We start from the raw sequence: 9892 nt of genomic DNA, 5'->3' as shown, positions 1-9892 counted from the left end.
CAATGGTGAAAAACTGAAACCATTTCCTCTAAGATCAGGAACAAGACAAGGTTGCCCACTCTCACCACTATTATTCAACATACTTTTGGAAGTTTTAGCCATGGCAATCAGAAAAGAAAAAGAAATAAAAGGAATCCAAATCAGAAAAGAAGTAAAACTGTCACTGTTTGCAGATGACATGATACTATACATAGAGAATCCTAAAGATACTACCAGAAAACTACTAGAGCTAATCAATGAATGGTAAAATAGCAGGATACAAAATTAATGCACAGAAATCTCTTGCATTCCTATACACTAATGATGAAAAATCTGAAAGAGAAATTAAGGAAACGCTCCCATTTACCATTACAACAAAAAGAATAAAATACCTAGGAATAAACCTGCCTGAGGAGACAAAAGACCTGTATGCAGAAAACTATGAGACACTGATGAAAGAAATTAAAGACGATACAAACAGATGGAGAGACATACCATGTTCTTGGATTGGAAGAATCAACGTTGTGAAAATGACTATACTACCCAAAGCAATCTGCAGATGCAATGCAATCCCTATCAAACTACCAATGGCATTTTTCACAGAACTAGAACAAAAAATTTCACAATTTGTGTGGAAACACAAAAGGCCCTGAATAGCCAAAGCAATCTTGAGAAAGAAAAACAGATCTGGAGGAATCAGGCTCCCTGACTTCAGACTATACTACAAAGCTACAGTAATCAAAACAGTATGGTACTGGCACTAAAACAGAAATATAGATCAATGGAACAGAAAGCCCAGAGATAAACCCATGCACATATGGTCACCTTATCTTTGATAAAGGAAGTAAGAATATACAGTGGAGAAAAGACAGACTCTTCAATAAGTGGTGCTGGTAAAACTGGACACCTATATGTAAAAGGATGAAATTAGAACACTTCCTAACTCCATACAAAAAAATAAACTCAAGATGGATTAAAGACCTAAATGTAAGGCCAGACACCATAAAACTCTTAGAGGAAAACATAGGCAGAAGACTCTATGACATAAATCACAGCAAGATCCTTTCTGACCCACCTCTAGAGAAATGGAAACAAAAACAAAAATAAACAAATGGGACCTAATGAAACTTAAAAGCTTTTTCATAGCAAAGGAAAACATAAACAAGACGAAAAGACAACCCTCAGAATAGGAGAAAATATTTGCAAATGAAGCAACTGACAAAGGATTAATCTCCAAAATATACAAACAGCTCATGCAGCTCAATATCAAAAAAACAAACAACCCAATCCAAGAATGGGCAGAAGACCTAAATAGACATTTCTCCAAAGAAGATATACAGGTTGCCAGCAAACACACGAAAGGATGCTCATCACTAATCATTAGAGAAATGCAAATCAAAACCACAATGAGGTATCACCTCACACTGGCCAGAATGGCCATCATCAAAAAATCTACAAACAATAAATGCTCGAGAGGGTGTGGAGAAAAGGGAATCCTCTTGCACTGTTGGTGGGAATGTAAATTAATAGAGCCACTATGAAGAACAGTATGGTGGTTCCTTACAAAACTGAAAAGAGAACTACCATATGACCCAGCAATCCCACTACTGGGCATATACCCTGAGAAAACCATAATTCAAAAAGAGACATGTACCCCAATGTTCATTGCAGCACTATTTACAATAGCCAGGACATGGAAACAACCTAAGTGTCTATCGACAGATGAATGGATAAAGACGATGTGGCACATATATACAATGGAATATTACTCAGCCATAAAAAGAAACAAAATTGAGTTATTTGTAGTGAGGTGGATGGACCTAGTGTCTGTCATACAGAGTGAAGTAAGTCAGAAAGAGAAAAACAAATACCATATGCTAACACATATATATGGGATCTAAAAAAAAAAAGAAATGGTTCTGATGAACCTAGGGGCAGGACAGGAATAAGACGCACATGTAGAGAATGGACTTGAGGACACAGGGAGGGGGAAGGGTAAGCTGGGACGAAGTGAGAGAGTAGCACTGACATATATACTCTACCAGATGTAAAATAGACAGCTAGTGGGAAGCAGCTGTATAGCACAGGGAGATCAGCTTGGTGCTTTGTGACCACCTAGAGGGGTGGGATAGGGTGGGTGGGGGGGAGGTGCAAGAGGGAGGGGATATGGGGATATATGTATACATATAGCTGATTCACTCCGTTATACAGCAGAAACTAATACAACACTGTAAAGCAATTATACTCCAATAAAGACGTTTAAAAAAAAAAAGATGATCAATAGATTGTGGGTGTTTGTGATTCTTGCAGTTAATGACAAAATTTATTTTGCCTTAAATTTATTATGTTCTAAATTATGATCAGAAAATACAAGGTCCAATTGCCATCTCTCTATTTACTTGGCTCTATTTCTTTTTTCTACATACTCCTATCCAATATCTGCATTGTAGGATTGTTGGGGAACTACATAAAATGAAGTATACAACGCCTGGCATACAGTAAAGTACTCAATATGTTAGTTACCACCTGCAGCAGCAGCAGCAGGAGCAATAGCTCCTGAGATTTCCAGATCCCAGAGTTGAAACTCTGACTCCCCAGGTCGGAAGAAACCTGTGCCTTACTGCTTTATTTCTCCTGCCTCTATCACCTCCACTTCCTGGCAGCTATATCTACTTCTAAGTCCAATTGGGACTTAGGTCCCGTTTTTCAGACAACTTTGATAAAAACAAGATATATGTCAACTATCTTCAGCCACTTTCAGCAGGGCTTGAAGTTAACCCTCCTTTCCTAGATCCAAGGTCTGGGAGCCTAGCCTACCTGTGGAACTCAAGTGTCCCTTGAAAGCCCTTCACTCTTGGCCAGTCCAAGAGTCCGGTGCCCCATGGGTGTGTCAATGTGGACACAGCAGTACTTTGACCCAATCCTTTGGTCAAGTTTCCAAAGAAGGGAAGAAATGACTTACAGAGCTGGTGGTGCTGAAGGACTGCAGATATTTCAAACTTTAAACAAAAGATATTTCAGCCTTCTGTCCTATACTTTCCCACTTTGGGCTCCTAAGTCATTCCTGCCTACCTTAGCAGTTTCTATTTTGGGCTGTCATGATCGTCCATTCTAAACAAAGTTTCTTTTGTACTCTAGGTCTTACTCTTCACCCTTTCTGCAAGGAAAAAATTTCTAACTTTCTGGAAATGTAGCTAAGATACTTGATATAACAATGCCCCAATTCACTCATTTGGTCCGACTGTGTTTTTCTACAGAGATGTGACATAAGACATAACATTGACACAGACCATTAATATTTATGCTAGCTGAGATGACTAGTTTATGATAATGTATAACACTATTGACAACATAAAGATGTTAAAAACAGATCTGCTCTCTGTTTTGTGACATCTAATTATCATGTAATCAATGCATAGAGTAAAAAATTGTATGGAGAACATTAGTCTGGGGGAGAATGAATTAGGGAGGCAGAAAGACTGGAGAGAGGAAATCTAGCTGTGGAATGTTGGAAAAATATGAATAGTAGATAATGAAGCCATGAATCAAGATTTATAATTTGGTATTTGCAATTTTTCTGAATGAATACATAACCAAATCACTACATATTGTCACCTTTCCAAATCTGAAGATTCCTTGGCCTTAGAAAAATAATAATTCATATTTCCCCAGCCCATGCTCTATTATTTAAGCGAGTTATTTTGTTCTTGATCTCAGCACAGAGCTGCCAAACAGGATGCTTCTCCCTTAATCTTGGCCCAACCTTCTCCCTTCCTGGAGCCCAGAAAGCATACCTGGACAGGGGCAAAGCAGGACACTCTGCTGTGACCTCTCTGGCCACAGCCTCTCACCAGGGTGTGGTCACTTGTCATGAGCAGTATTCAAAACCAGGAACCAAGGGGTGGTCTGAGCTCCTTTAAGCCCCAGGGTTTAGGGGCTCCTGGTGAGTCCTCAGAGAAGAGTCCAGAAGAGGAGGATGGAAGGGGGGTGGCCTGCTAGGAGGGGAATCGTCTTGTGCTTCACTATCAGCCTCCTGCTTCAAGGTAAGATGGGGCAAGAACCGGGAAGACCAGAGTGTGGTTCTGAAGGATATCTAGGAACTTCCTTCTGGCACTCGAAGGACATTAGAATTAACATGTTAAATAGTTCTTCCATAATGTCAGTGTTTTGATTTCCTTTTGGTGACAAATAGAAAGACATTCCACTGCTCAGGACACACAGCCCTCCTCTCTCCCTGACTGCATAGAGATCTACCAAACTGTCCCATTACACCACCTCTCCAATTCTACGTTTTCATTGTCCTCCAGTGCCTCTTCCACCACACCCTCAACCTACCCTCCCTGTCTTTTTCCTTTGATATGGCGTCTATGAAAAGAGTAGCCCTGAAGGAGTAAGTAAAATACTAAGAGAGGGTGGCAATCCATCTGAGGGATTGCCTCCATGAGGGAATATTTGTTCCCAGGCTGGGTACATACCTTAAATGTTATGGAAAGAGATGGAGATCACACAAAAGATCACACAAAAATGATACACACTGTATCAGCTGAGAACCTGTGGCTCCCAGACATCATCATCATGGAATTGTGCGTATCTGGGTGGGGGAAAGCCAGCATGAAGCCCATCTGCAAAGAACAGCTGAGGGTCAGTGCAGGGCATGGGGACACCAACAGATTCAGACTGGGGCACAGCCTCAGTTAGGTGAGTCCCACAAAACACTATGAGCAGAAGAGATGAGAGAGTGACCTTAGAGAAAGAGCCCAAAAGGAGCACAGTAGGGGAAGACCTGGGATGGAAGGGAGTCAAAAGCTGATGAAGGCACCCACAGCACCCACCTCTCCCTGACTCTCACAAGCAGTGTAGATGTGGATCAGGGACCTCCAAGTCTCACCGCCTATGTCAGCAGCGAAGGTCGAATACAGTACGACAGGCCAATGAAGGTGACCAGCACCTGTAATCTGGACATCTTCCACTTTCCTTTTGACCAACAGAACTGCACATTCACCTTCAGTTCCCTCCTCTACACAGGTGAGCGAGACACATTTTGGTAACCATTTAAGGTTCAAGGGGAAGATATTTAAATGATGTAGGTGTTACTTAGGAAGGTTTTACACTAGTGTTTCTCGACTCTGGCTACCCACTGAAGCTTTTTAAAAATACCAATAACTATGCATTACTTCAGAAATTCCAATTTAATTGTTCCAGGTGGGGCTCAGTTACTGTGATTTTTTATATCTCCCCAGGTGATGCTAATGCGCAGAGAGGGTTAAGAACTACTGCTTTAATTCCTCAATAAAGTAAATAAATTAAATAAATAAATAAATAAATACTACTACTTTAGATCTTAGATGGCCCTTGCACTGAAGAGGCCCACCTGACCCTGAGTTGCTGCACATCTATAATTTTTAGTTCAAACCTTTTAACATTAATAGCTAACACACTTAAACTGATAATTAACATAACTGAATGCCACCAGGTATCCTGTGGCAGAACTGGACAAATTAATCATTATAATAGGCATGTGTGTAATTATAAAAATATTGAGCTGTTCAAGACTGAGTCCACTAAAACAACATCATAGAATTGGGGAATTGAGAAGAAAAACAGGAAAGTTCTTGACTCATGTTTGAGTCATATCTAATCTTCCCATAACTTTGACTTCAACAACAACAAAGAAACTCCCAATGCTGCAGCCCACACATATATGAATTGCTGGTCCTGTGACCCATCTGAGACAAACTGGATGCCCTGCTTTAAAGGACAGAGAAGAGAATTTGTTGAAGAAGCTCAGTGAAGGAGGAATTGAATCTTGTGTACAGGAGACTTGAGGAGACTTCTGGACTGAGCGGCCCCGGCCTCCCTTGCAGTGGACAGCATGCTCCTGGGCATGGATAAGGAATTGTGGGTGATAACAGACACGTCTCGTAACGTCATTCTGACCCGGGGGAGTGGTAGCTCCTGAACATCGACAAGGCCACCCCAGAGACGCTGGTGGACAGCAACCTATATGACCAGCTCATGTTCTTTGTAAGTCCAGGGGCCCCTGTTTGACTTCCGAGCCCAGTTGCTCTGTGATTTTCCTCTTGATCTAAGGCCCTTTGGGATGTAAAAATAGTTCCAGGGGGTTAAGCCCCTGCTCCTCACTCTACCCCCTACCATAACTGCCCTCAAGAAGGATCCCCAAGGCCTCTGCCCTGCAGAGAGGAAGAGCAACTGGGCTGTTGTAAGAATGGGCAGTCCTGTCCAATGCTCCAAAGTGCCCCACTTGCCCCTAAAAGTCTACAGTTGTGTTCCCAGCAGGTGGAACATAAGGGAAAATTAGACAACAAAATTGGGGGCACTTTGGAAGAGATCACAATTAAATGCATCTGTTACCCAACGAGGTCATCCCATGGCCAGCCTAACTGGACATCAGCAAGGATTGGATAATCAAATATAGAGCTGAGGAACTTCCCTGGTGGTGCAGGGGTTAAGAATCCGCCTGCCAATGCAGGGGACACGGGTTCGAGCCCTAATCTGGGAGGATCCCACATGCCGCGGAGCAACTAAGCCAGTGCGCCACAACTACTGAGCCTGTGCTCTAGAGCCCATGAGCCATAACTACTAAGCCTGTGTGCCACAACTACTGAGCCTGCGTTCCACAACTACTGAAGCCCGCACGCCTAGAGCCCGTGGTCCACAACAAGAGAAGCCACTGAAATGAGAAGCCCGTGCACCACAACGAAAACCCAACACAGCCAAAAATAAATAAATAAAATAAATTTTAAAAATATATATATATATAGAGAGAGAGAGAGAGAGAGTTGAGCCCTCTGGCATCGGTTATTTGCCACATCCTCCACACTCCTCCCCACCAGGTGGCCATCAGGCGCAGGCCCAGCCTCTACGTCATAAGCCTCCTGGTGCCCAGGAGTTTTCTGATAGCCATCGACGCCCTCAGCTTCTTCCTGCAGGCAGAAAGTGAGAACCGCGCCCCATTCAAGATGACACTCCTGCTGGTCTACAACGTCTTCCTGCTCATGACGTTGAATGACTTACTCCCTGCCAGTGGCACCCTCATCAGTATGGTCCCTCCCACTTTCCAGGGAAGCAAAGGCAGCAGGGGACATGGTGGGAGGCAGGTAGCAGGAGAACCGCTGCCTCTCCACTTAAGGAGGGAATGGATTCTGAGGAAAGATTGGATTTGGGGAAAAAAATTGTAGTGAGGAATCTGCCCAGATTTATTTATAGTTTGCTTTGCCTTCAGGTGTCTACTTTGCTCTGTGTCTGTCACTGATGGTGGTCCGCCTGCTGGAGACCATCTTCATCACCTACCTGCTGCATCTGGCCACCACCCAGCCCCCACCTAGGCCTCGCTGGCTCCGTTCCCTGCTTCTACACTGCACCAGCCCAAGGAAACGCTGCCCCGCTGCACCCCAGAAGGGAACACGGGCCTGGGCCTCAGCCCTGCCCACCTGCCTGGTGAGGGAAATCAGCACGGCCCACGCGTCCTCTCCCATCACCTCCCCTTCTCTGCTCCCGCCTCCTTCCTGTCCCCACAACCCCCCAGCTGACCTTGGCAGCCCACAGCTGAGTCTCTGTCTCTCCGTAGGTGTGAAGGAGCCCGTGGAGTTGGTGGGGAAGGCGCCAGGTCCCAGGGAGGCAGAGCTAAATGGGTGCCCTGGGTCAGCGAGGGCCCAGCAGGAGGACGAGGCTCAGAAGCAGCACTAGGTCAGCCTGTGGATGCAGTTCAGCCACATGATGGACACCCTGCTCTTCAGCCTCTACCTGCTCTTCCTGGCCCCCTCCATCGTCACGGTCATCATCCTCTGGAACACCTAGGCAGACATCCACACCCACCTCTCCCTGCAAACCACAGCTTGAAGTTTCTCTTGGTCTTAGGGCCAGCCAGACACAGGCCCCTTCCTAATCTTAAACACCCCCAGTGACTACCATGTCCCCTCTATATTCCCAAAACTCCAACAGGGCCCTACTGAGCAGGTTTAGAACAGCCCTAGACAATCTCCTGACTTCTCATATGCACAGTCCTCAATCCCGCACACTTTCAGTGTTTCTTAGCTACACCTCTGACTCCCTTACCACTGAAGATCGGGGTCAGTGGAGTCTCTCCCTGATTGACTGTCCCAATAAACGACTTTCCAGGTGGCGCAGTGGTTAAGAATCCACCTGCCAACGCAGGGGACACGGGTTCAAGCCCTGGTCCGGGAAGATCTCACATGCCGGGGAGCAAATAAGCCCATGCACCACAACTATGAGCCTGTGCTCTACAGCCCGCAAGCCACAACTACTGAGCCTGTGTTCCACAACTACTGAAGCCCACACGCCTAGAGCCCGTGCTCCACAACAAGAGCAGCCACCACAATGAGAAGCCCACACACAGCAACAAAGAGTAGCCTGCGCTTGCTTCAACTAGAGAAAGCCCAGGCACAGCAACGAAGACCAAATACAGCCAAAAATAAATTAATTAATTAAATAAATTAAAGAAGACAAAAACAAAAATGACTTTCCAGGAAGCACTGGCTCCTCAGTACATTTATTATAGCTCCATAAACACTGAGGTAAAGAGTTCTCTTGCAGAAGCTTTGATACTTCACCCTAAACAGGTGTAATCTGATTTGATTTTAAGTCTCTGAGACACTTTCAGAGATTCAAAAGAATGAAAAGGTCAATCTCATTTGCAAGAAATTACTATAAAATACTGACAATTGCAAAATGTCCCTTTCATCAACCATTTCCATTTCATTTTCTTTTGTATCATTTTTTTACTCTGACAGTTCTTCTGATTTCACAAAATCAAATAGAGAGGGCTTTATGAATATACATGCCTGGAGGAGGGCCAGGAAGACTAGTTAAGGGCCTCAATTAAAGGGTTCAAGTTACATAGTTGTACAGCCACACAATGGAATGCTTTGTAGCCATTTAAAGTGAGAATACAGATCTCTGTTAAAACCATGGAAACAGGTCCATGATATATAAAGTGGAGAAAACAAGTTACAAAACACTATGTATACATAATTTCTCTTTTAAAAAATAGAGTGCTAGATAGAAATGCAGAGAAAAAGGTATGGGTGGCTAGACACCAAAAAAAAAAAATAGAGCAAATTTTGTCCTGCATAATAGGATTATGAGTGATTGCTATCTTCTTTTATATCCTTGTCTGTGTTTTCAATGAGCATGTATTATTTTTACAAAAAAAAAAAACCAAAAAACCAACAACAACCTATTTTTTAAAAAAGAGTTCCGTATTAACAGTACTTCACACCGCCACCAGCAGATATCCTGTGGAGGACTCTTAACAGCTAGCTGGGAGCAAGGACCCGAGGAGAGAGAGAAATTGAAAGGGAAATGAAAGAATATGAAGGATGAATATCTGGATTATGTTTTAATTATATTCAGTTAGATGAACAGATTTCAGGGATTTATTTATATTTCTGCCTCCACTTGGAGAGTGTGCCTTCCTAAAGGTCAGGTATAATGTCTCATCCATTTTTACAGTTCAGTATATGGTACCATGATCATGATGCCTGACACATCATAAGGGCTTAATAGACTTGTTGAACTATTAAATGCATGAATGAACACCAGCCAACCAAGAATCAGTGTCTATTAGCTCTAGGTGTAATCCCTTTATCCCATCTTGGCATTCCATCTTTCATGTATTATTTAAGCCAGTCTGAGACATTTAGTCACCCAAAGTAGTTTCTTATTTCAGTATTCAATAATTCTTAAGCAATATCTTGAATCTTTAACTCAGCCTTTTAACATATTAAGTGCAACACACAGCTGGCATGCCGAAACCTTACATAATAAAGAAGGTTTTTCTTCCTTCACATAACTTTTTAAATTAAACTTTGTATTGCAATACAACATACATACAGAAAAGTGTATGCATCTATGTGTACCACTCAATGAATTT

At 43.2% G+C, this 9892-nt stretch overlaps 1 pseudogene; it reads left to right on the top strand.

Moving 5' to 3' along the window:
• The first annotated feature begins 4419 nt into the window (after positions 1–4419).
• On the top strand, positions 4420–7797 carry LOC113628441 (5-hydroxytryptamine receptor 3C-like; annotated as a pseudogene).
• Positions 7798–9892: the final 2095 nt, after the last annotated feature.

Source organism: Aethalodelphis obliquidens, unplaced genomic scaffold (assembly GCF_003676395.1).
Source record: "Aethalodelphis obliquidens isolate GAN/ISIS:26980383/991018 unplaced genomic scaffold, ASM367639v1 scaffold1, whole genome shotgun sequence".
Lineage (NCBI taxonomy): Eukaryota > Metazoa > Chordata > Mammalia > Artiodactyla > Delphinidae > Aethalodelphis > Aethalodelphis obliquidens.
The sequence above is the reverse complement of the archived record's forward strand: the minus strand, read 5'-3'. Positions and strand labels throughout refer to the sequence as shown.